Here is a 25,016-nt window from a genome sequence, read left to right on the forward strand (position 1 = left end):
ATATTACAGCTCCAGTAACACCCACTAGTGAAATTAGACTGTGCCTAACTGGGAATGATCCTGCTAAAAGAAGCCAGAGGTGCTGCATTCACAGCTATGGTCGGAAATTTAAGCCTTCATTTCTTCCTCCTATAATTGAATTTCTTTCCATTTACTACATAGCCAAGAGATTCCCAAGAAGAGCAAACAGACCTGCTGATAGCATCTCATGATATGTGTGTTTTCTGTCGAGATAATAATGAAAAAAATTACTGTGTTAATTTCTCTTCAAACATCCTATCTCACCTCTAATTGAAAATGAAGATGTGTTCGCACATATCTGGAGTAATTAAAACCCTTTGGCTTTTCCTTATCTAATTAATGAAGAAAGGGGAAATCAGAAATTGCAAATTGGGCATGAAAACAAACAAAATTTAATTAGGGTTTTGCGTGTGTGTGTGTTTGTGAAGATCATATAAGAGAATATGGTTAAAGGGAAATTCTAGTAACTGCTTGCAGGTGCTTGAACTATAATTAAATTCGTGAATTAAAATGTTGCAAAGAAATTTTTAACAGTTGTGTTGCGAAGAGGAAAGTCAATCGAAGAAACAACAACAGAAAATAAACCAAATGTCAATGTTTGGCAGTATTTGACCTTTGAGAGGAGTCCAATCAATTGCAGCCATCGTTTCACATTTCCCAATTTAGAGAGATGCATTATTTTACCATGATGACATTTATTTAATTGCAGAATGTTTCTCAGCCCTCCTGAAAGCAACAAAACTCAAATATATGCAAAAACTAATCCCCCTATTCAATAGTTTCCTGAACAAGGATTTAAGCTTTTATTGAAGAGTTTTCCCCTCATTTTATAAAACATTTCCCAGGTAAGCAGCTGCAACAGGCACATATTTATGTATTAAGGAATTCAGACACTCTTTTGCTTCTGCTGCTTAAGATGCACAAGTTTTGTTGTGCTCCCTTCAGCACTGCAGTGCCAGACTGGTGTGTGTGCTGTACTATCATCATTTTGTTACAATTAGTGACTAAAACATGTATGTGTAAATATTTATATATAAATAAATATACAAAATAAAATTGTGCCTTCAGGCCACATGGAATTTGTATGGTTTGGGGACTTTACATGCAGTGCTGAAGGGAAAATCCAAAATGCACAACAGTCCAACTTCAGAAAGGTACTTAAGTTGTTCTGTTCATTCAGAAACCAGTCTGAACTGGTTATTCAGGTTATTTAGGCACATGATGGGATTCTTGAGGTTGTCCTATGCCAGGCAAGGAGCTGGACTTGGATGATCCTTGTGGGTCCCTTCCAACTCAGGATATTCTACATCTCTATGACTCTATGGTTCCATTGATTGTTAAGGAATTGTCATAAGGTGCAAGGAGCCAATTGATTGCTCAAGTGTAAACACTGTGCTCCTCATTTAAGGTCTAATAATTTCCCTCAATCAAAAAGCTCTCCTGTCTTTAAATTATCCCACCATCTCTCACTGAAGAAAACAGATCCTTTCAAAAGTAAGTAAAAGAGTATTCATTATGAATAGTCTGTATGTGTGAAATATTGCAGCAGAGGTATAATTACACTGCCTTTTTTAGATCTATTACATTATTATATCATCCCAGAGGTGTTCATATACTGTAGTGATGAGTGTGGGACTATTTTGGTGTATTTTGAGATAGGTAATAATATATTTGTATTGCAATTTTCATACTGAAGGAGTCCTATGAGCTTCATGTAATAATATATCCCAGCTCTGCCTGGAGATGGGAGAGTGGAAATGAATCAATCCATTATCACTGCTGGATTTTGTCAAGTAAACCAATCTGACATTGTCAAACAACCACTCATCAAAATAAGGGTTCCTTTCTTTTGGACATCTTGGGGAGGCAGAGTGTTCAAGGACCTTCGTACTCCTAAAGACATGGAACAGACTGGAAAGTGAGACTCTAATAATCAAAAATTATCCCAGATACTACATGACACTATCCTCAGGATCATGGAACAGAAGAAGGGCAGAGTCTGTCTGTAAGAGGTGCACAGGGGAGCAAATCTCATGTTCAGTGCATGAAACTTGATGAGCTTGGAAAAGAAAAGGATTCAGGGAGAGAAACAAATCCAGGCATCATTCTTGACACTGCCTGGAGAAACAGTATGGAGAAAAGATGTTAGTTCTCCAAGCAAGTGGGAGTAGTAACAGTAGGAACAAAAAAAAATTGCAGGACTTGTGGATCAAGGAAATAATAAAAGTGTGAAGATCTTCAGTGCATCATATCATAACACTCATAAGAAATAAAATTCAATTTTCTCTGATAAAATCATCAGCAATGGAACTTGATCATTCTGGACTGATCTAAGCTGTTCCCAGTTTGCAGCTTGAATACACATATTTTTTTTAAAGCAAAAGTCTCAGGGTACTTAGTGCCCGTGGATTGCAGTGAATAAAATTGTCCCATAGGATCACAGAACTTATCCTGAAAGGGACAGGAATGCAATGAATGAGAGAGAGATAGGAAGAGTGGAGGTTGTTGGAGAGCTTTGCAGAGGAGGTGACAGCTGATCAGACTTAGACTGTCCACATACTTTTGACCAGAAGAATTTGGACAGGATTTAATTGTAAAGTCATCATGGGTATAGAAAAGAAGAATGGTGGAATCCACTCTTCAGCTTTTGAGCATGAAGGACTGGGGTTTTAATTGTGGATTCAAAATCAGGACAATTTTTAATGACAGAGGAATTGTATAAGCCTCTTCTGGAAGTGGAGAGAAGGGCTGGATTCAAACCTAACAGGACAATGTCTGGTTCATATTAGGAGGGATTAGAGCAGAACCTGGCAAAATACAGGCAATTCAACAATTCTATCCCATTTGTGCAGCAAGGGACTTTAAGTGCTGCACCATCATGTACCATTAATACCAACCTCTCTGGCTGTTGATGTTTTAAACAGTCCAGAATTATTTCATGTGATTTAAACAAAATTGCAACAAAGGTCAAATCCGTCAGGGAAGAAATTTCCAAAATAGGTGTAGCCACTTCTTAATTGCAGCTTTAGCTGATGTCAATATTTGACTGAATAAATGTTTTGTGCATTGTAATTCTCTTCTCAAGAAAGAGAGTTAAAACTTGCTATTTTTTATTCATTCTTCTAAATTAAATAAATTAAAATAGAGAAGAAAGACAGTAACTTCAAATATCAATAGGCTTTTCAAAGACTGGTATTGAGAGAAGCGGAATATTGCATTTTAATGAAAACACATTAGGCCAATTTTGTTTTCAAAAAAAGAAAGGATTAAAAATATAGCAACACAATATACATACAGAAAACTTCATAATTGCATATGAAAATTAAATTAAGGGGCAAGACTTTCAATTCATGCAAGTTGATTTATCCCTACTGACTTTAGTTAACTTTGCAGGTTCATACCATTTTTATTAGCACCTTTCTCAGAGCATCACTGAGATTAAACCCAACAACAATAAGAACTAAAACTCTCTGTAAGCAAACAGGTCCTGCTCAAACCACGTCAGTGATGAGATCTGAACTGGCTTCTCAGGGTTTTGAGCAGTGAAAATCTTCAATGGAGACTGCAAAACCTCTTTGAGCAACTTGTTCCTCTGCTTGATGGAAAAAAAAGATTTTTCTCATATCCACACCACTTTTCCTTTTAACACTGGAGCACTTGGATTTGAATTATAATAATGCTTCAAACAAGCAACCACAGCTCAACAAGTTTCTGAGTGTCAGTTGAGCCTGGATAGCTGATAAATCACACTCCTTGCTCCTTGTAAAGAGTGTCATGACTCACTGTGTTTGATTCTCTCTCACTGAGGTTCAAACCAAGGTGCTTTATTTCAGATTTCCTGGGTGCTGAGAACGTGCACGTGGCCAGTGCCTGCACTGAGCTGACAGCTGCTGACTGTTTAAACCCTCAGAACTGGACTGTGTCTGGGTCAAACAAAATTATACGTGAATGACTTGTACACTGAGGGGTTGCGGAGACAAGAAAGTTTCCTGGATCATATTTGCAGAAGAACATCAACCTAGTTCCTGCTGTCTCCTCCCAGTACTTGCTCTCCTTGGGAATATTTATCACAGGAAAAGGAGTACAGTTTTTTTCTTGATTTGTTGATAAAAATTTTTGAAAGAAAGAGAAGGATTATGACAAACACTAGACTGTCTTAATCTCTTATAAGTTCATTGATTTTTTTGTTAAGCCTGCTTACATTGGAGACATCAAATCAGTATCTCAACTTCTAACAGAGCACTTGTGTGTCCTCTTGCATTTTTGTTCAAGCCCCACAGCCGGTAAAAGCAAATGCTTCAATCCCTCAAAAACCATGACTGGAAGAGCAAAGCCCCTGTGTTATTTCTTTGCAAAGAGATACATTTTATCTGGGATACTCCATACTGGCTTTAAAACTGGGAAACATAACATGAGTTTGTGTGGTAAGAACATACATACGTACACACACTATATATTACTATTTATTTATGGCAATTTAAAAACTTTAGAGCTCAGGAGCCAACACAGAAATTACTCAAAGAAATAGGAGGTTACTGAAACATCAATATGAGAGTTATATATATATATATAGATAGATAGATAGATAGATGATAGATAGATAGATAGATATAAAATTCAGTATAATAAGCTTTTAATTTTGCACTCTGAAGTGTAAATTTTTTACTCAAAAGGATTTGTAATAACAAAACTTCAAAAGCAGTGCCAAGAAAATATCATTTGATATTTTGGATATTTTCCACTTTCAGAGCCCCGAGGCAAGTCCATGCTATTTTCAGGCAAGAAGAAAATTCAGCATTTAGACTATTTGCCTGGTTACTGCCTGCTCTGCACTGGGATAATGGTCATGCCATCAGGCAGGCTGGGGACTAGTGTGACTTCATGGCCTGATCCAGTATGGAAAATCCCATGTTCCAGACATTTGAACATTACATTTGATGCTACAATACCTATTCCTTGAAGCTCAGGAATTAGGAAGCGCATCAGAAGCTGCAAGATATTAAAAGAAAGTTAAGCCAGGGGAAAATTTAAATGATTTAATCAATACCTTTAAGAGTGAAATGTTGTCAGCACAATTCTGATAGGGAGGAAGAGCTGACAGAGGCCCTGCATCCTCTGTGTTCAGATCTACAGAAAATTTTTTTACTGGAGGGGAAGAAAGCAGCACTTGCACCCTCCTCTCCTTCTCTAAAAGCCTGTTTGTAAGGCAGGGGCACAGATTTAGGATTAAGCTGACCTTTCCCTTTCTCTCATGCTCTGAAATTGCAACAAGTGGACCCCAAGATGCCTGTTAGACACAGAGCTCTGCCTCTGCTTCCCCACCTAATTCTGATTTCTCTGCTCCTGCAGGATGTGCTGTCTTTGAAAAATAAAGCAGGTCCAGAGGGTGTTTAAACACAGGGTGATACATCCAAACACTTGCAGTTTTTGCAGGAACCCAGAGGAGTTTATTTCAGCTTTGTAGTGCTGGGTTAACGGTTGGACTTGATGATCTTAGAGGTCTTCTCCAACCTTAATGATTCTGTTTTTTCCTTAGAGAAGGTTAAGGCTGTGCTCTCACTCCTCAGTCTCTCACTGTCTTGATTTCACTGGAATTATGCAGATTTCAATCAGCTAAAAAACTGCTCCCTTGGAAACAGCTTTTCCATATATACTCTGGTGTGGGTCCTGCTACTGGTAACTTGCTCTTGGAGCTTTGCATTCATTGAAATATAGTCCTTGGGGATCAGTAAATATTATTATCATCCTCTGTCCAGACTTCTGTCTCACAACACCATCACCAAAGACTTTTCTGCTTAATTTTTAATTTTTCCTGTGTCCCTATTTTGTGTATTTTGTATATGTTTGGGACTTCTGGGAATGTTAAGTAATAGTCCCCATTGGCTATTTCCACATAGAAAAAATCCCTACTATTTCCTTGCCAGGAACCAAAAATCTTTGAAAGAGGCAGGACATGGTCACAGCAACAGTCTTCCACATGTTCGTGGCCACTCCCATGTCCCCCAAATCCTCTTTCATTGCTGCAACAATTCAGGAAATGCTCTGTGAGGTGGTAAGTTCTGAAGGTTAAAAAGAGAGAAAGGACTGAAATGACAGAAGCAGAAATCCTGCCTCAATGTCAGCCTGAGATTTAGGCCAGCAAGCAAAGCAGAACAGATTTTGTTCTAATTTTCTAGAAAACAAACAAGAAGAAATCATGGAATTGTAGAATCATAGAATGGTTTAGGTTAGAAGAGACCATTAAAGATGGAATCATAGAATTACAGAATAATTTAAGCTGGACAAGACCCTCAAGATCATTGTGTCCAACCAGAAATCCAGCACTGTCCGGTGCACTATTGAACCATGTTCCTGTGTGCCACATATACACATACTGATCCACCACTGCACTGGGCAGGCTGTCCTAGTGCTTAATTAAAATTAATTAAAGTGCCTTTCAGTGAAGAAAACTTTCCTAATATCCAGTCTAAACCTCCCCTGGCACAGCTTAAATCCATCTCCTTTTGTCCCACTACTTGTTACCTGGGAGAAGAGATCAATCCCCACCTGGCTACAACCTCCTTTCAGGCAGCTGTGGAGGTCAATAAGGTCTCCCCTGAGCCTCCTTTTCTCCAGACTGAGCCCCCCCAGCTCCCTCAGCTGCTCCTTGTAATACTGTTTCTCTAAAGCCTTTACCAGACTCAAAGCTCTTTTTTGGACATGAAGACCATCTAGTCCAACCCCCCTGCCACGGGTAGGGACATCTTTTACTAGACCAGGTTGCTCCAAGCCCCGCCCAACCTGGCCTTGAACACTTCCAGGGATGGGGCTTCCACAACATCTCTGGGCAATCTGTTCCAGTGTCTTACCAAACCTCATCAAAAAATAAATTTCTTTCTTGTGTCCAATCTAAACTTGCCTTCTTTCAGCTGAAAACCGTTTCCTCTTGTCCTGTCACTATAGAATTTGGCAAAAAGTCATCCAAGCAGAGATCAAGTTTATTGTGTCTTTAACTCAACTAAAATAACTCATTATTACCAGCTCTGCAACACAGAAGAATCTCCCTGCTCCTTCCCAAAGAAGCTGCGGTCCAGTGGCACTGCATGTTATTGAATGTGTTGTAATTAAAGACACTTGAACAAACATGGCCAGGAGAAACAAGAAATATTGTTAATATCTCAGTTTCGCATTCAGGAAATTAAGCCTCAGCACAGAGAAGGACATTTCTCTGAAGTCATGCACACATTACTTGAATGGGCCAGAGACAATCCTTCCCTTGAGGACAGGTGTAATATCTTCATAGCCAGGCTCAATTTCCCATCCACTGAGAGCTCCATGTTGAACATTTCCTACTTTTCTGATTTTCATAATATTCTCATTTTCCCTGACTACCAGATCTGCACTGATCTGTCTGACACTCCTGTCTTTTGTTAAGCTTGCCTTTCCCTTACTCTGATTCAGCTCTGGATTTGAATCACTGATTATCTGTGAATACCTTTAAGGAAGAGGTATCTGGGGTTTTTGTGTTCCTGCCAAGAACCAGCTTGGGGGTTTGGACAGTGAGAAAAAATAGTCAAGGAAAATACCCAAAAGTAGCCACCACATGCAGGAAAAAAGCCACTGCTTAAATCAGAACTTTAGACTGGGAGATGTAATCTATTTAAACCCTGACTTTCTGGTGGATAAAAGAATGGAAAAGAAAGCACTTTCATCAAAGTTTTGTGTCCTTGTCATTTTCAATCAAACTCCACATTGCTTTTTAAAGGGATCATAAATGACAAAGAGGTTTGAATTGGGCCTTGGATTCAAAATTGCCTGTAATGTTACATGTATAAAGTATGTAACGAAATTCTGTGCACACCAAGAGTGTACAGAAATGTCATCATATTCCACAAAACAATTTTGGGACAAATAATCTAAATTGGCTTATAAGGCCAATTAATGTAATCTGAGAGTTAAAAAAAAAATAAAAGAAAGAATGAGATTGAAAAGGAAAGAAAGAAACAAGTCAAGTCCAAAAGAAAAGAATTTGAAAGGAAGTACAGAAAAACAGATCCAGCACCCCTATTTCTGTAGCTACACAGCTTGTTTAGAGATGCAGAGAGAGGAATGAGGCTCCATCCACTTTTTAGTGTTTTCTAAAATTTATGGGTTAACATTTTTCTTTCCTGGAACTGTGTGAAGTTTTCAAGGCTGTAAGAGGAGCTGGTATTACAGGCAGAGAGATAAGAAAAATATTAGTAATAACACTCCATAAACTCTCTGTAAATGTTTCAAAAAGCAAGGCAGGTATCTAAAGAGCAAATATAGACAGAAACTTAGGGATGTGACTTTATAGAACCTCTCCATCCTCCCCAGAGAAGTGAGGAGCCTGTTCACCCCAAGGGTGGATGGTAAAATCCAGGGAGGTTTTCAGTTCCCCCCCTCCCACACGCCATATTCTTAGTAACCCATGAGAAGAAAAATCGAGGGTGCAGGTTAAAATGGAGCTGTTACAGTGACATATAAGGCCCCCCAGTCTTAAATTAATAGGGAACTATCTCTAAATGTTGTCTCAGACTTTGTCGGGGACTCAACAGTTCTGAGCACTTTTCATACCCACACCTGAGTCAAGATTGAGGAGTAATTCCATTCCCACATGGGTGTGACAGTCAGGAGGGTCTGTTCTTCTCTGCTCGAGCTTCCATCCCTGACATGGTCCTGGGGTAGTCAAGGGACAGAAAGTGTCCCAGTGTTGGAGTAATACCAGGAATTCTGAGGAAGACTGAGGATGTACCCAATCTAATCTCCAGGCAGACTTAGCTTCTGACTTTTAGAAAGCGAGTATAAGCAGAGGGCACACGTGGAGAGATCCTTCCTTAGCAAAATTTCCCAGTCCTTTGCAATAGTTTCAACAAATTTCAGAGTCTACCTTTTAATCCAAGCAGTTGTCTTAGTAAATAATTACTTATTTTGGTGCCTTTTTCCTTCATACACAACTGTAGCTCAAACTGAGAGGCCAGATAATCTGTGCTTTACTTGGATTCATGGAAATTTTCACAGGAAAGGAGAAGTTTGATGTGTGGCATCTGGTCCGGTACAGAGTAGTCATTCTTTCACTTGCCATCACAAACAGCCATTAAGTATTTCCTTGCTCCTAAGAAATTCAGAGATCACTTAGGGGCACCACAATCTGGACATTTTCTTGGTGTACTAGAGAAGGTTAAATATCTCCTTTTCATTTTTTTTAAACATTCTTTCACAGAGATTTATCCATGCATTCATATTTCAATTAATTATCTTAACACAGTCAAAGGTTAATGCTAATAAAAGCTAACAGGTTTTAGTTAAATTAAGCTGAATTAAGCTTGTATCAAGGGCTACCAGCTTAGTCTCTCTTCAACATCAAAATTTAAGATAGAACAATCCTCAGGTGTTAAGTACTTTGGAATAAGAGGCAAATTACCTGTTTTTTGCAAGGTGGGTGGGTGTGTTAGAATTTGTATCTTCATTTATGTCTCTGACCTATTTAACCAATTCAAGTTGTAATAAAATACATTTCTGTCCTACAATAAAAAATGGAATAAGAGATGGTGGTAAGCCTTGGAAGAAAAAGGGCGTGCAATGGATAGATGATGGAAAGAAAGAAATAGGAGAAAAATGGAAGACAAAAGATGGGTTTTGCCTTGTTTTTGCACAGTGTGATCTTTCTCCCTTTCCTGGTTGATCATGGCTAGTTCCTCTCTCAATTCGCATGGTGTACATATTCATTACCCACTGCTTGGCTGCATTAAAGTTTGATTTTCCCTCAGTATTTTCATTAAATCATTAATCATCAGCTCCTTCAAGTGCTCAGGACATAGAATCCTGTGTTGGTTTGGCACTGGAATTAAAGAAATGGATGAAAATTCAAATAATCTTGATTTCCAAAACATTTTTATCTACTCTGGGAGCACCTTCAAGATTAAACACACCTAAGGAAAGGCTGATTTCTGTGGATAAGACTGTTCATGAATTTGGAGTGTTAACCTTATCTGGCTGCCAAGTATCCAGCAAGTTTCTCTCTCATTTGAGCTCCTCAACAGGACAGAGGGAGGAAAAAAATGAAGAAACTTGTTAGTCGAGATAACAAGAGGGAGCCTGTTCCTTTGTGTGCTCTCCATGGACTGCAGCTTCCACCAGGGCACATCCACCTCCATGGGGTGCCCAAGGATTGCAGATCAGATATTTCCTCCACCATGGTTCTCTGTGGGCTGCAGGGGAACAACCTGCATCAGGATGATCTTCAGTATTGGGGAATCTCCCATCTGGCCCCTGGAGTACTCCCTCCCTCTCTTTCTTCTGTCAATCTCTGATTCTTATCTGAGCATCTCAGTGAAGCTGAGGCAAGCACAGAGAATGGTAGATGAAATGATAAAAGGAATGAAGCCTTACAGAGACAGATGCCTTAAAAAGAGAAACTATAAGGCCTGGAATCCTTCACTTTATGAAGAACAAGGCAGATAATGGAAATGATTCAACATTACAACCCCTGAAGATGGTGGATAAGCTGAATGTAACAAATCCCACAACGTTAGAGCTGGGGACACTCAATAAAAAAGGTAAACTAGGTAAAACAAAGTACTTTTTTATATGATGGATAGTGAAATTCTGCAGTTCGTTGCCACAGAACAGAGGCAGACAGGATTAGAAGTTCAAACTGAAATTAAATAAATTGATGGACAGCAGCTCCATAAATAGATACTAAAAACATTAGGCAGACCCTCCAGCATCCTTAATACATCATGTTCAGAGAATTCAAGGGGAATGAATGACAAAAAGTAGCCAGACATGTTTGCTTTTCCTAAATATCATTTTCTATTGCCCCTGTCACAGAGAATATAGGATTAGACAGAATATTGATATGAGCCACAAGATGCTCTTGGGTGCATCTGCATTGGCACTGCATCACTCAAGCACCTGGCACTGTACCTCTCAGTCAAAAAATATGGGTTGAAGTTTACCCTTTTAAGCAACCTCTGAGTGCTAAAAGGTCAGAAACTTTAAAAAAAAAAAATGGGAATGTAGATTGAGGCAGGAAGGTATAATTACAGGAGGAGACCAGAAATATTTTAAGTTGTGATAGGAAAATGGAAAAAATCACTGCCTGATGTTCATCTCTTTGAACCTAGAAGAAAAAATTTGGCCAGAAAAACAGGAAAATGGAAACTAATGTAGCCAGAAAAACAAGGGTTTTTTTCTAGATAAGGAAACAATGGTTTGTCAGCACTAGACAGAGGAGGACAGCATTGCTCCCCAAGCCAGTTCCAGTCTAGAGTGTCCATGCAGAGCAGGGAAGTCTGGACAGACACCCATATGGCTATTAAGTTTCTGCTATTAAGTTGTTTCTCTCTAGCAGACTAATTAGTGCTTTAATTAAAGCCAGTTCAAACAGACCCTGACAATGTTAGGGCTTCTAAACTGCAGTTTTTCAACCATTGAAGAGATAGTCTTAAAAATGTAGGGAAAACCAAGAAGAAATCCAAGGCAATGTAGAGCAGAGCTGTGAAGGGAAGTCACATCTCTGACACAACTCCACTGCTAGAAACACTTGTCCATGTCCACTTTCTCTGTAGTTACCCTGTTTTTTCCAGATCTGGGAACAGTAAGAGTATGGGAATCATCTTTTTTTTTCTTTTTTTTTTGGGGTAATCCCAAGCTTTTCTTTCCTCACTTTCACCTAAGCTTTTTAAATGTAAAATAAAATAAAATAAAAAACCACAAACAAACAAACGCCCCCCCCCAAAAAAAAAGCAAAAACAAAACAAAAAACCCAACAAACAAAAAGTTTCTGGCAGAAGTAATATCTCATTTTCACATGGACTACGTATTTCAGTATTATAAGCAAACACAGTTTTGGCAACTGTATCCAAAAGTTTGGATATTATGACAACTACTCACCTTTATAACTTTGCGTGTAAAGCCCCAAATATCTCTTCTTTTATCTAAATTAGGCAATATGTGCCTGTCAGAACTCTTTATGTCATGGGCTATGAAGGTCTAATTCCAGAATGAGTTCTTCGTAAAATCTCTTTGAACACAGTGTTTTAGACTGATCAAGAAGTCCACTTTGCCCAACAGACAGTGCTTTTAAGCAAAGGTATAAATTTCTAATATACAGAATTCTAAAATAATTCCAGTTTTACTGACTTCTGGACATGACTGAGCCAACCCTCTACCAAAAGCCTGGTTAAGTTCATGCATCAGATCACTCAGGGCCTCATGAGCTTGGTTTTGAAAATCTCCAAGGAAAATGGCATCCCAGCCTTCTGGGCCCCTGTTCCAACACCTGACTATGTATTTTGTGCAGAATTTTTCCTTTATATCAAGCAGAAATTTCTCCTGTGACCACTTGTGTTCATTATCTCCAGTTCTTTCTCAGTACAGGCCTGAGAAGTCTGGGTCCATCCTCTCTGCCTTAGAATCACAGAATGGTTTGGGTTGGAGGAGACCTTTAAGTTCATCTGTTTTTGACCCCCTGCCATGGGCAGGGACACCTTCAACTAGACCAGATTGCTCCAAGTCCTGTCCAGCCTGGCCTTGAACACTTCCAGGGATGGTGCAGCCACAGCTTCTATGGGCAACCTGTTCCTTAATACTTCCTAATATTATATTATTAATTCCTAATTTCCTAATATTATATTACAAATATGTCCAAGGGGGTGGCTACACATAAAGCTGAAACCCTAGAGGCCTTGCTTTCAGTCCGGTGTTGTAACTGCTCAATCCAGTGCCCTTTCATTTACCAGTTCAACTAAATAAATTTACTTAGGAGCAAAACCATCCCTGTTCTCCTTCAAGCACAGCTCAGCTCATCCTTTGAGTCAAAGCAGAACAGATGTTTCCAAGCGTGAATGAACAGAAACCATTGCATGTCAGGAGCATGAATTCCCTGAACTTCAGCCTCAAACAGAGGTGAGGAAAATGTGTGTCAAAGTGAGAATGAGCCTGGACATACACTGCATACTCCAGCACCTTTTTTTTTCCCATTTTTCCTGGTTTTTGTTGTTTGTTTTTTTTTTTTATTTCTTATCAGTTGCAGGAACATGAAAGTGAATTGCTGTGTTTGTTCAAATGGCACGGAATCTAAAAGCAATTTGTGGTGACAAGGTCACAAGGGGCAAGCGGAGGCCTTTTATAACTCTACAGAGAGCTGGGGAGTATATCTATATTGTATATACACAGAGAGAAATACAAAATATTTTACTGTTAATGATACAGCCACAGAAAAAGAAATGGATTCAGCTCTACAGAGGGTAGCGTGTGAAATAATACTGAATTTTCTAGGCAACTTAACTATTTCCAGACTTTTTAAATGGGGGCAAAAGCAGAAGAGGAAGAACATGAATTCCTCCCTTCCAAGGGGGGTCTAGACTGGATATTAGGAAAAATTTCTCCACCACCAAAAGTGTGGTCAGGTATTGGAAGAGGCTGCCCAGGGAAGTGGTGGAGTCATCATCCCTGGAGGGATTTAAAAGGCATGTAAATGTGGCACTTTGGGACATGGTTTAGTGGTGGACCTGGCAGTGTTGCATTAATGGTTGGTCTCATGATCTCAGAGGGGTTTTCCAACACGGATGATTCCAGGGTTCTGTAAGAGCAGAACAAGAACAAGACGCATGAGTAGGGTTTTATGCCTGATTGAATCATAAATTCTAAATCAAAGAGAAGAAATACAGAAGGATTAGCCACAAACATTTTTAGGCTTTTTAATACTCAATTAAAAGATGCCAGATTTGAGTTTGGATGTTAATAATAACAATTTGCATACACATTTATTCACTGCTAAAAAAAAGTGGCCCAAAGTCTATTAAGATCTACAGGGTGGTTCATAATTATTTTTCAGGGATTTTTTTGGTTAGACACCTGTTTAGTTAAAAATATATTGCACAAGCAGGATAAACTGCTGGAGTTGAACTGGGCCAGAGGGGACACCTGGAGGACTGACACTAAGATGGTGTCTTAATTCTGAAATGTCCCCCTCACACAGCAGAAACCAGACTCCAATGAATGTTTTCTTTAGCAAAGCACTCCACAGATTCCAGACCAAAAATTATTTTGCTTCAGGAAGATGAAACTCTCAGTAAATGAAACAGCTTTTGAACACATCATTCCAATACATACAGGTATCATGAGCCTGAATTTTCCGGTATTCCCCTTTCCTCAGGAGAACTGTTCCCCATGTAGTGACCATTAGCCCAGTTATGGTTAACAGTCAACAATTAAAATTCTAATCTTCCTAAGGGATGCTCACTAGTAGTTGCAGCTTGTCTCTGAGTTATTTATAAAGGTGATTCTAGACAAAAATCAGACTCTTTGGAACCATGTTGATTGTGTTGTTAATTTGTCCTTCATATGTAAATTGTATGGAAGATTGGGCTATATCTGAGGTTTTATTTTAAACCTACACCCTGTGAGCACAGTTGTGTCCTGGGCTGGGTCTAATTCTTCTGGTTTGTAGCAACATATGGTCTTAAACTACTCTTATCACCTTCTTCTAGAAATCTCTGCAGACTCCAAACCCAGCTGAAAATTTATGCTGAAATCCAACACAATCTGGATCACATCTTGTGATGAGAGATTAAATTCCTTTCTCTGGATGGGAAAACTCCCCGCATCAAAGGAAGGTGGCACATGGGAAAGAAAACTAAAGAGACAAGTAAAAAATAGAATAGAAAAAACCAAATCCCCAATTCTGTGATTATGACATGCTGAGAATGAATATCCCAAAACACCAGAGATGCTGTTTTTTATATATTCTCTGGAGACTGTCAGGAGCAAATACCATAGTCACCTACTTCCATCTATTAGGGGTAATAAAGCACAGAGATCTTCTCTGGGGTTCAGACACCCACTCTGGAGTGTGGGAAGGTGTTAATAGTAATGCAGAGAGACCAGACATGTTCAGAAAAGTTTGGACCCCATCTGTGGTACAGAGAAGAGAACTTCAGTAGGTGTAAATCAGCAGAGCACGACTGAAACCTCCACCAGCTCCAAGTCTGCCCCAGTGGTTCCATTTGTCATCCATTAACACAAATTGGCAGGTTTGAAGGCTTTGTTTTGAAGCTGTGTCATAAAGAGCAGGTAGTGATTTTATGTGACGCTTTGCAATTATTGACTAATTTGAGGTGCGAAAAGGCTTTTAGAGCAGATATGAGCGCCACTATTTCGCACACAGCTTTCCTAATTTCAAAGTTTGGAAAGGCACTAAGGCTTCAGCATATTGGAAGTTTATTTTTAAAAGTGTCTCAGAGTATATATGATTCCTCCTCCTCAGAACAGGATGAATTAAATGAAGAACCTGCTGGGGATCCATCATTAGAATGTCCTACAGGGAACAGTCAGTGCAGTACGTCATTGATCCCTAATGCTGCAATATTTGCATTCGTAAAATGTTCCAATACAGGGTGGGAGAGCTTTCAGATACTGAGGAACTTGAGTACTTGGTTCACTGAAAGGAACATATAATGATGTCTATTAAATGAATTAAAATTTAGAAATTTATCATCTATTGTTCTTCGCCGGTCATAGACTAGCAGATAAGAACAGTGGCTTTAAGATTAAGGAGGACAGGTTTAGATGAGATATTAGGAAGAAATTCTTTGCTGTGAAGGTGGTGGAGCACTGGAACAGGTTGCCCAGAGAAGTTATGGCTGCCCCATCCCTGGAAGTGTTGAAGGCCAGGTTGAATGGGGCTCTGAGCAACCTGGGATAGTGGAAGGTGTCCCTGTCCATGGCAGGAGGGTGGAACTGGATGGTCTTTAATGTTCGTTCCAACCCAAACCATTCTGTGAGTCTATGAAACAATAAGAAATTATTAACAGGTAAGTTCACTAAAAATAGAGCATCCCTTCTCTGGAACAGAAAGGTTGGGATTTTATTAGTTCCTATTTGTTAAGGTCCTGGCCTGTTCAGGAACTGAATCAACTCAATCCTATTTGGAAAGCCCTAAAATAAAACAGAAATCATTTCTCAGAAGTGGATCCTGCTGTAAAGCTCAACTGTCCTGATACCAGACACAGCAACCCTGCTGACATTTCACAGTTACTATTCAGTATCTTACATACCCTCTCTTTAGCAAATTTGTTGTCTTTTTGGGAGAATCCCAGCATCACAGACTTTGCCAATGCCAAGGTATTTAAGGGTAGAGTTATGGGATCACAGAATGGTTTGGTTGGAACGGGCCTTACAGATCATCTCATTCCACCCCCTGCCATGGGCAGGGACACCCTCCACTAGACCAGGTTGCTCAGAGCCCCATCCAACCTGGCCTTCAACACTTGCAGGGATGTGGTGGCTACAACTTCTCTGAGCAACATGTTCTAGGACCTTATCACTCTCAACCTAAAAAATTCTTCTTCATCTCCAATTTAATTCTATCCTCTTTCAGTTTAAAACTATTGTCCCCTTCTCTGCTGCCTAAGGCCTGGTAAAAAATCTCAGTCTTTCTCACAAGCCCTCACAATACAACTTTTCACAATACATTTCTTACCTACCAGGATTATGTACTCAAGAACATTTGCTTTTTGTGGTTTTCAGGTTGTCCAGCACACGTATGAAGAAGGAAAAGCAGTTTCTATAATCTTTTTCAAGACAGATTTCTCTCTCAAGACAGCAGATGGTCACTTCCCTCTGGTGCTGATACTGCTTTTAACTAATTTTTTTCAGCTGTGCTCACACATACATTAAAAAGACACAAAATACAGACAAGTTGCTCGAAGATCAGAGATGCTGCCATGCTGCATCTGAACCTGGATAAGTGGTTATCACCTTCACTCCAGCCAGTTGAGCCTCAATAAACAGTTAGATTGGATATTAGGAAAAATTTTGTTCTTGAAAGGGTGGCCAAGAATTGGAACAGGTTGCCCAGGGAAGTGATGGAATCACCGTCCCTGGAAGTGTTCAAAAAATATATGGGTGTGGTGCTTAGGGTCACAGGTTAGTGATGGACCTGGCAGTGCTGGGTTAATGTTTGGACTCAATGATCTTAAAGATCTTTTCCAATGTAAATTATTCTCTGATTCAATAATTTTAATTACTGGGGTTTCTGAGCTGGGCCTTTTTGACAGAACTAGTCAGAGAGTGACTCCACGGAAAGTTACACAGGCAGGGCTGAAGGTGCAATAAATCCTTGCAGAGAAGGATATTAAGAAGGATGGTGTTAAGAAAGTGGTATAGAAGGAGGGATACAACCTTTTACCCAGGCTCAGCCAGGACAGTATCAGTCCTGGATCAGTCCATCGTAGTCTACACTCCATTTTTGGTGCAGCAGCCATGTAGCAGCACTCACTGTCCACCATCTCCACATTGAAGTGGACATCTCAGAGTGAAGGGAACATCTCAACTTTTGGTGTCTCCACAACTCCTCTTCTATTCTAGGACAGCTGAAGTCCAGCAGCCCATGAAAGCCACAGAAATCAACACTCAGAGCTGTCAGATACGATGGAAAGTTTGATGTCACTGCTCTTAATAGCTGTGCAAATTTCTACACTTGAATCTTGGTCTCTTTTCTACGGCCCATGGAACAAAACAGGCCTGTTGAGAGTTCTAATCTGATCTATTTCATATATCTATTTTAAGATGAGATGAAACATGTCTTAGACTTCACTTGGTTGACTCACTCTCCATTAACTTTTAAGAAATCTTTGGAAGGACATAGTTCAGATATAACCACCTACACTGGAAATATCTACATTTCAGTAAATGTCTCCTCCATCTGGTTATGAAATCAATAAGAACTAGTCACTATATAATGAAACCTCTTTCACAGGTATTATGACTTGTTTTCAGTTCTGCCTGTATCACAGACCTGGATCAGGCAAACTAAGGGTATTCTTTTACAGGACTCACTTTCTCCCTGGCCTGGAGAAACAGAGCAATCTTTGGTCTGCACCCTCATCCTTCACACAACCTTTGTGTGCCATTCATATGTCTGCAGTCTTATACCACCTTTCCTTTCAGTCACTTATTTTCCAGGTTAAAGATACCTAATCTTCTCGATTATTCCTCAGATCCAAATTGTTTCTGAGGTTTTATCATCTTGTTGCTCTACTCTGGACCTTTCCTTACACACAATTCTTTCTAAAATCATTAGTCTGCTCCCTTTATTCTGGTTTTTGGAGACTCTTTTGAAGCATCTACTTGCCCACAGCCCATGAGGTAATTTTACAGGGAGTAGAAAGTGGTAAAAAGCCAATCTACATCATGGATTTTGTCACACAGACAGAAATGTGGTTGGAGAACATAATACGTGGATGCATGTATCTGTACTTGCATTATTTCAGTAGCTTTGTTACCTCGTGAGATTATAGCCAGTCAATACAGGCTCCCAGTCAGAGACAGGGATGATAAATTGGAGAGCCATTTCAGGAACAGCTTGTTTGTGAGAGTTTGTCCCTGAATATCGCCTTCCTGATGATCAGGTTAATGGCTTTGGAATGGAGGTTTTTGCTAAAATAACAGGAGAATTTAGAGGAGGTATTTAATAAAAATAGATCCATGGCATCGAGTTTTCATCACCGATTCTTCACTAGGCACAGATTCTGACAGGCTCCAAAGATGCTGAACTTCTTGCATGAAAAAGCAAAAGAGCAGATTAAGGGAAAAATATCAGGGTATGAGATCATTTACACATCCCTGATGTTTGTATGTGAAGAACCAGTGAAACTGGGGAGGGCTTGTTGTGACTGAAAAAAGGATCAGCACATGCCCAGGAGGAGATCTTCATGGGAAATGACAAAAAGGGTGCAGAGGGAGGCACGTTATCCAATGGCATCTTTGGATCCAGGGATCAATGGGAGTCAGAGCAGGTTCCCGCTGACAGCTGAAATTACAAGTTCAGTTCATTACTCAGTGTGAGACCAGAGCTCTCAAACCAGCCTTCTCCCCACAGGCATGATGAAATGAGAAAGGCAAGAAGCTGCAGCTTCTCTGAAATTAGTGAGTTACATTTGAAAAATTTTTCAGCTTTGCTGCAAACTTTGTGAACACAAACATTGGTGAGGAAAAAAAAATAAGAGAAACAATGAAAGAAGTAGTGGGTGGTGTTTAATATGAAAACAAAGGGATGTGGCTTCCCACTGCATTCTCTCTTCCCTTTCAACCTTGTGCTCACCACTCCATCTCAGCACCAAACCTGTCCCACACGCCCTGCTAGAAGACAGAAAGCCACTCTGAGAGGCAGTTGACTCTGTTGGAAGATCTACAGACTCCCAGGAAACATAGTTCATTCTGCTGGAAGACAGATAACACTCCAGAGGAGGTAGTTACTGAGATAAGATTGCACCACACATGAATCTGTGGCCTAAGGGTGTTTCCTGGCAGACTGAAGTGGGGAGAAACTTTATCCTGAGCCAGAATTGACGACGTGGACATTGTTCCCAGGTCAAAAAAAAGCAGATCAATGAACAGTGCAGAGCCAAAGAAAGAGAAAGACAGTGTGGGATATAGGATGCGGATTAGGGAGATATTTGGGATTTTTTTATATCTTCTTGTGTGCTGGCAGACCCAAATGTTTCTGTAACTAAAGGCGTGAGCAGTCACACACTGTGAAGGGTTGCTCTGGCAAGCAAGGAGGAGGCAAAGACTCACCTACCTGGTTCCTCCTCACTGAATAGACCTTGTGGAGATTCTTACTCCATTCATTTCCACTCAGCAGTTTCCCAGAGCCATTCCTGACTTAACCTTCCCAGATTACTTGTGGGCATGGAGGAGGAGAGCAGTGGGGAGGGTGTCATTAATGTCACACTTATAAATAGACAACACTGTTCTGTCACAGTGAGCCTGAGACGCTGACACTTTGATTTTCCAGAGTTTTTATCAGCCTGGTAAACTCAAAGACAAATTCCAGTTAGTTTCGGTTGTAGCAGGGATCTTGTGGAAGAAATTGCAAAGTCATCTGATTACAGAAAAGATCTTAAGGCATATTTGAGCTCCCAGCACAATTAGAGACCTACTGATACATGTCCATGGGCTGGATCTGACACCCATTCCTGCTGGTGGCAAAGGAATGGTAATTGAGGACACCTGTATCCAGTTCCAGGTGGGTGATGTCCCAAAACATTCTCATATGATAAGATTTTCCTACCCCAGTACCTAAATTATTTCTACCCCCTTACACACATCTTACTCTCTCCTTTCTCTCAGCCTTTGCTATACCTTTTTTTCTTTTTTTTTAACCAATCCCTTTGCAGTTCTGTTTTTCCCACTCATGTCTTTTCCTCCTTTTTCTAAGAGCTGAGTACCATCAAACTATTGGACAAGCCACTGGAAAAATAGTCCTTTCCGGTTTACTAAGAATTTACTAGTAGGAATTATGTGAAAAGGGCACCTCAGACCTCATTGATTCCTGAGGGGATTGAGGGGACTTACTGACTCAGTGAAAATGGAGCACCTGGCAGATTCCTTCTGCTCATGGGGAGCTAAGAAATTGTCTGAACATAATTAATTTTCAGTGGAATTTCAGGTAAAAGTTACATATCTGAAACCAGCAAGATTCCTGCCAAATTCCACACCCCTACAGAGACTGCAAGAACCTGTCAGTGGTGAAACAAAGCTTTATTTTTCTTTTAATGTTGAAAAAATAATGCATTTTCCTGTTATCATTTTCAGAGGTGAAAATCTGAAAAGGCAATCAAATAAGATGAAACTTTTCATCTTGAGGCAGAGACCTGGAGAAGAAAAACAGCAACCAAACAAAAACAAACCAACAAACCCCAAACAAAGCAAAACAAAATCCCAAAATGTTCACACTAAGCATAGAAAGCTTAAAAAGACTCTAAGAATCTCAAATGCCGTACATGTTGTAAAGTTTTTAATTACCTTAATCATGTTTCCTATAAATTGATCCATTAGATTTCTCTCAAATGTCTGCAGCATACACTGTTTTCTCTAATTACCCTTCCCAATAAGTACTTAAAATATATGAAATTTTCAGTTACCCAAATATTTAAAGCAAAAATACAGTCCTTGTTTCTCAAAACTTAGGAAAAAAACACCCCAGTGGAATATATATGAGCTCTGACTGAATTATGGAGTAACCTAGAACCAAGCACAGAGCTCTTTGAAGCAATCTAACACTTTGTTCAGGATGTCTGTCAAATTCCTGGAGGAAAATATATTTATGGGAAAGGAAATCAGAAAACTTCCTTTAGGAATTAAGACTCTGGAATTAATAGCAGAGATCAGTAATGTATCTTTGGTTTCATTTACTTAGCAAGGAGTAACAGCTTCTATTTCATTCCAACACAGCAGGGTCATTAATAGCATCTTTTTAACTCTACTTAGATTCCTTTTTGTTTGTTGTGGCACCCCAGGGATTCCTGGTTACTTTCAAAATGATTTTGACTAATTGCATTAGGCCCCATGTTGGAATCTTAAATATACTGTAAATAGCTGGAATTTTCCTGTCAGGGTGTAACACACCACGGCTTTCAGACCTTATCTAAGGACACTTGGTTGTTGATGTTTCATTAATAACAGCAACTGCAACAGTAATTCGCTGGTTCATCAGGATTTCAAGGGAGATGCCTGGTGCCTGAGAGCTCTGCCCTCATCACTGGGCTGATGCCAACACTGTCAGTGAACATATTCCCACCCTCAAACCTCGATCCACACCCTTGCTGGTGCCGCCAGTGCCCAGGCACAGAGGGCAGGTGTGTGTAAAGAGCTTCCAGCCCTCCTCACAACCCTGTTCAGTCTCTCAGTGATGCACCCCGGATGGGTCATCACAAGGTGGTTTTGCCATCCACCTCTCCCAGAAGAAAGTGTATCCATTTTATCCCAGAGTGAATCACAGAATCATTAAGGTTGGAAAAGACCTTTGAGATCATCAACCCAGCACCATGTCCACCATTAAACCATGTCCTCAAGTGCCATATATGTACATTCTTTGAACACTCCCAGGGATGGTGACTCCAGCACTTTCCTGGACAGCTTGTTCCAATGCCTGATCACCCTTTCAATGATAAAATTTTCCCTAATATCTAATCTAAACCTCCCTTGGTGCAACTTGAGGCCATTTCCTCTCATCCTGTCACTTGTTACCTGGGAGAAGATCCTGGCCCCCAACTGGCCCCAATCTTCTTTCAGGGAGTTGTAGAGAGCAATAAGGTCTGCCCTGAGCCTCTTTTTCTCCAGGCTGAGCCCCTCCAGCTCCCTCAGCTGCTCCTCATCAGACTTGTGCTCCAGCCCTTCCAATCCATTGGACTAGAGTTCCAACAAGGCAATGAGATGAGCATGATCATCATGAGCTCGGGATGCCCAAATCTACACTGATAGTTACTCTCCTTTCAGATGGAAAAGGTTTTCTCAATTCTTTTCAGAATAGCAGAGAGGATGGTGGTTAGGCACTGGAACAGGCTCCCCAGGGAAGTGGTCACAGCATCAATCCTGCCGGAGGTCAAGAAGCATCTGGGCAATGCTTTCAGGCCCATGGTGTGATTCTTGGGGCTGTCCTGTCCAGGGCCAGGAACTGTACTTTGATGGTCCTTGTAGGTCAATTCCAGCTCAGGGTATTCTGATTCTACAATTCTGTGAACCACTTTCTTTCTCCTTCTGTCTCACATTTGTTTTGGAGTAGGTGGGGAATTGTTCCACAGCACAGTGTGTGAGTTGGGTTTTCATCACAGCTATGTCACCCATGTTCTTCTGAAATGTATTGAAGAACAGTGTTGGTCACCTTTGTGAGCTGTGTGTTGGAAGAGAAGTGATTAACCCATGACTGGATTACTGGGGTGCTTTCTGTGTTAATACAAATGCACACACCCCAAAAATAAAGTGCATTGCAATAGTTAAACCCCAGAGCACACACGAGCTCTGCACATGCACAACACACCCACATAGGACTCTGTCCTGAATCTTTCTTCTGAAACTCTCTGAATGGGGAAAACTGCCAATACAATTAAAACTTTGGCTCCTGTGTCCCTCTTGCTCCTTTTCCAAGGGGCAAACCGTTACCCTAATCAGAATTCTGCCTGCTCCTGCTATTGAAAACATAATTTCATAAACAAGTCTCCTTCCCAGGAGAAAGAAGAAAAGGCTGATGGGCTGCAGATACGTAAGGTCATCTCAATCAGCATTCCAGTGCATATGGGAAGCAGGGAGCTTTTCAATAAGTCAAGGACTTTGAAAACTGCTTTGCCATGCACAGGGAAGGGAGTAAGTGTTTGAAGCACAGATGCCTTGGCTATTCAGAACAAAATGAAAATCTTTCTGTAAAAGCATTCCAGCTAAGCTTAAAAGCCCATTTCAGAAAGTCCTGCTGGTTAAACAAAAGTGGAAATTCCTGACTTTCTAATCCCCGGACTTGGTACCATTTAAAGCAATTGGAGAATATGGCTTTTATTTCAGAGAGTGATCAGCCTCAGTGGTGCTTAAGTTGGGACAAGGCCTCATATTCATGATGGAAGGCTTTTTGTGTAGCTGCAAATCCTCCTTACTCATCATGCATGGTGTTATAAATTTCTTCTGAGTGGTTCTTTCATCACTCACAGGTTCCATTTCTGTCTAAGGATATTCTGTATGTTCTATATATATATATATATATATATACATATACCTGTCACTCAGAGTTCAAGACCTGAAAGGCAAAGTTGTAATGCTTTAAGAGGCACAGGATTGCCTAATCCTGCAAAAACTGGGTGATATACCTTGGGATTTCAGTGTGTCCTGCACTTCATTCTGACACTGTGCCCATGAAACGTGGAGTTTCTCAGTTCAAATAATAATCACTCTGGTATCACTAAGACTTCTTTCACTACAATGATATTTAGGTCTTTATGCTAGTGCCAAATAGCCAGAGTTTCATTGCATTTAGAGGAAGATCCAACTTTATAAAATAATATTTTTTTTTCTCATTAAAGACTTGAATTTCATCTTGTTGTCACTGCCACAGACAATCCAGTGGTGAGACTTTGGGCTGAGAGGCACAAAAGGGCCTGAAGTGATTGCAGAGATCATCCAGAACTTAGAGGGGAAGGTTGTCATCCCGCTGCCTCAATTGGCTTTGGATGAAATTCCCCTTCACAAACTCACATCTCCGCAGAGATGCTCGTTGTCTTCTCAGGATATGTGCTATATGTAGGAAAATGTTGTATTGCTTGAGGCCTCACAACATAAGTAATGTTAGCAACTCCATGGAGCCTCAGGGAAGTGAAGGATTATGCCAAAATACATCAAGGTTTGTAGGGAAAATAAGACTCGATTTTCATATCATTGAAAACCATCATCTTAAATTTATGTTTAATCATGTTAAAAAATGTATTTCATTGCATAATTAATGCAGGCCTGGAGCAAGAAAGTTTGGGCAAATTCTGTTTTTTTTCCTGCTGTATAAAAGGCACTGAAATTCCGGCTGGTAGAGCTTTTCCACTCCTACTTTCCAAGGCTTGAGAAGGACTCTCACTTGTGAACCTGTTGACATGTTTCTAGCAATGTAAATGATGACTGTGGCTTCCTCTTCTACTGCTCCTTCAAAACAACCTGCTGGAATTCACATGCTGCTGGAATTCACATGCTGCTGGAAGCACAGACCTCTGGTGATGAATCACCTGCTAAAGGTTGTCACAAGGGGGCACTCAAAAAATAAATACTTTGGTAGTTCTCTAAAATAGCCATTTTCAGTTTGGGTTCAGAAAGTCATTTCATAGAGTTCCTGCTCTTTATATATATTTTTTGTTTAAAAGAGACAGCATCAGCAGCTGCACTTTTGTAAAAAGAGGAAAAACCACAAAACTTTCCTAATTTATTACATATTTTGCCATTTAATTGTATGCTCAATGTGCTGGTTTTGTCTCTTTCCAGAACTTGGAGACTACACAGTAACATTTGAGTCCCAATGAGTGGGCTACTTTAAATGTTAGGAGAGAGGATTTTGCTAATACACTTCAAATACCCAAATTTGTCAAAGCAGTTCCTGGTTACATATCATCATGAAAATATAAAAATAAAAAATAAATTAAAAAAAAAGCCACAAAAATCCACAAAAAAAGAAAAAAAAA

At 40.0% G+C, this 25,016-nt stretch overlaps 2 long non-coding RNA genes across 2 annotated transcripts; one reads left to right on the forward strand and one right to left on the reverse strand.

Annotated features, from left to right (window-relative positions):
- Positions 1 to 1,369: 1,369 nt before the first annotated feature.
- Positions 1,370 to 16,815, forward strand: LOC135407807 (uncharacterized). The gene is made up of 3 exons (XR_010427035.1): positions 1,370 to 1,515; positions 14,520 to 14,677; positions 16,558 to 16,815. It is a non-coding gene; the product is annotated as an uncharacterized LOC135407807 (long non-coding RNA).
- A 1,669-nt stretch (positions 16,816 to 18,484) lies between these two features.
- On the reverse strand, positions 18,485 to 19,716 carry LOC135415458 (uncharacterized). Its single transcript, XR_010431147.1, has 2 exons — positions 19,613 to 19,716; positions 18,485 to 18,841 (listed from the first exon to the last, which is right to left on the reverse strand). It is a non-coding gene; the product is annotated as an uncharacterized LOC135415458 (long non-coding RNA).
- Positions 19,717 to 25,016: the final 5,300 nt, after the last annotated feature.

This window comes from Pseudopipra pipra, chromosome 1 (genome assembly GCF_036250125.1).
Source record: "Pseudopipra pipra isolate bDixPip1 chromosome 1, bDixPip1.hap1, whole genome shotgun sequence".
Classification (NCBI taxonomy): Eukaryota; Metazoa; Chordata; class Aves; order Passeriformes; family Pipridae; genus Pseudopipra; species Pseudopipra pipra.